This window comes from Lithobates pipiens, unplaced genomic scaffold (genome assembly GCF_037356315.1).
Source record: "Lithobates pipiens isolate NorthernLeopardFrog02 unplaced genomic scaffold, aLitPip1_a1.2 Scaffold_8, whole genome shotgun sequence".
Lineage (NCBI taxonomy): Eukaryota > Metazoa > Chordata > Amphibia > Anura > Ranidae > Lithobates > Lithobates pipiens.
The window spans coordinates 10,314,443-10,317,228 of NW_027507903.1; positions in this window are offsets into that span (position 1 = coordinate 10,314,443).

Below are 2,786 nucleotides of genomic sequence, written 5' to 3' on the forward strand. Positions count from 1 at the left end.
ACGGCTGACATTTTCCCCGGTGTTTTTTCATGGGTTCATGGCCTCCGGCGCTGCAATTGGCCGGTGCTGTGAAGACATCACTCCCGCCGCGCATCCGGTCACGGCACAGGGCCCTGAAGAAAGGGCACGGCCGGCCGTTCCTTCAGAGCGCATGCGCTGATAATGTCGGCACAAGCATGTATGGTAAATATCTCCTAAACCGTGAAGGTTTAGGAGATATTTACAGTACCTACAGGTAAGCCTTATTATAGGCCTTATTATAGGCTTACCTGTAGGTGCAAGTGCTGTAAGAGGGTTTACAACCACTTTAAGGCTCTATTCACGCTTGTGCGACTTCAAAACTGGGTGATTTACATTGCGACTTGATGCAAATTTGATGCGACTTTGGCTTTGACCATGTGACTGCGTGAGATATTTACAGTACCTACAGGTAAGCTGTATTATAGGCCTACCTAAAGGTTCATAAAAACAGGGGAGTTTAGGTCCTCTTTAACCTCTTGCCGTCCGCGCTATAGCCGAATGACGGCCACAGCGCGGACCTGAATTTCTGGGAAGCCGTCATACGACGCCCTCCCCTGTGCACGCTCCCTGCACGGCGCGCGCTGTGATCAATGAGTAACTGAGACTCGGGTGATCACCGATCCAAGTAAGGGGCCAGTCCCGGCCCCTTACCATGTCGTCAGCCAATGACAGCTGATCACATGATGTAAACAATCACATGATGTAAACAATAAATCAATGCAGCCTACCAGTGCCCATTAGTGCAGCCTACCAGTGCCCATCTGTGCAGCGGCTGCAGTTTACCAGTGCCCATCAGTGCAGCCTACCAGTGCCCACCAATATAGCCTACCAGTGCCCACCAAAGCAGCCTACCAGTGCCCATTGGTGCAGTCTACCAGTGCCCACCAATACAGCCTACCAGTGCCCACCAAAGCAGCCTACCAGTGACCATCAGTGCAGCGGCTGCAGCCCACCAAAGCAGCCTACTAGTGCCCATCAGTGCAGCCTACCAGTGCCCATCAATTTAACCTACCAGTGCTTGGATGGATCACACACAGCGTCGATCTCCCACTGTGTCAACAAAGTCCCATCTCCTAGACCAGCTCCTATGATACACGTCACACTGATTCAATTTTCCGCCATTGGATCAGTGTGCCATCTATCACAGGAGCCCATCTAGGAGGCGAGATTTTTTTACAGCAGCCGCCGAACAGGAGAGGAGGAGGGAGGGAGTGGAGTACTCTTGAGGTTCAGCCCCCGAATGCCCAGGATCGGCCCCACTGTAGCCACAGCTTAAAGTGGCCCCAGAGCAGGCAGCCTATTGGGAAATTTCCCAGAGTCCCGGTAGACCAGTCCGGCCCTGCTTAACAACATCCTAGCAATGTCCTGGGAGTATTCCAGTCAGGCTTCATGAAGTAAGTAAATGGTTTTCACCTATAGGCAATAACAACTAGGCCTCACTTAGCAACATCCTCAGAGTATTCTAGTCAGACTTGATGAGGTACATATATGGCCTACACCTATAGGCAATGAACTCTAGTCCTCACTAGTGATGGCCGAACGGTTCACCCGGTGGTCGTTTCGCGGCGAATTTCGGCTGTTCGCGGTCCGCCCGTTCGGCGGACTATTGGCGCCGTTCGCCCGGCGGACTTCCGTGTTTACTGTGTAAAAGAACTTTGACCTATGATGACACATCCATCATGGGGTACAGGACAGCCAATTGAGACATGACAGCACATGGACACTTGGACATTCCCCCTAACTTATAAATACACCCGATCCGGCGGCCATTTTACATTCTTTCTTCTGTCACTATAGGGAGAGGTTGCTGTGTGGAGCAGGGAGAGATTACAGTGACCCAAATCGCTAGCTATTTGGTACACAAAAGTTCTTTTCAGGACTGGTATAGGTGTTAGGTGTAGTTCAGGATAGGCAGTGCTGTGCTAGTGATTGTTGCAGAAGCCTGAGTGTCTTTTGTCAGTTTAGAGAAAGGGACAGGACGGTGTGTGCTGCAGGGACAGCCAGTTTAGTCATTAGCTGTTACTATCAGGTCCACAAAAGTGCTATTTCAATTATTGTTCCAGTAGCCTCTGTTTTGTCAGTTTATATTAGGGACAGGCAGGAAGCAGTGTGTGAGGCAGTGAGGGTCAGTTTAATCAGTAGCTGTTACTATTAGTTCCACAAAGGTTCTTTTCAGGACTGGTATCAGTGGTATGGTAATAGGCTTGTACACGTATAATATTCTTTCTTCCAAATATAGAAAGAATATTATACTTGACTGCTGTCCTTCTGCTGCAGTCTGCTAATCATTCACAACCCACTTGTTCCACAAAGCTCCTTATAAGGACTGGTAACTTGGTCTGTCTAGGGTGCTACAGTACATAGGGTTGAGTGAGGTACAGTCTGCCATTCTATAAGGACTGGTATAGGTCCACAGTACATAGGGTTGAGGTGCACTACTGCTGACCGCTGCCCTATACTGCAGCAGTCCTTCATCGGTATAGGGACTGACGTACAGTCTGCTAATCACTCACACACAACCTACTTGGTCCACAAAAGTCCTTATAAGGACTGGTAACTTGGTCTGTCTAGGGTGCTACAGTACATAGGGTTGAGTGAGGTACAGTCTGCCATTCTATAAGGACTGGTATAGATCCACAATACATAGGGTTGAGGTACACTACTGCTGACCGCTGCCCTATACTGCAGCAGTCCTTCATCGGTATAGGGACTGACGTACAGTCTGCTAATCACTCACACACAACCTACTTGGTCCACAAAGGTCC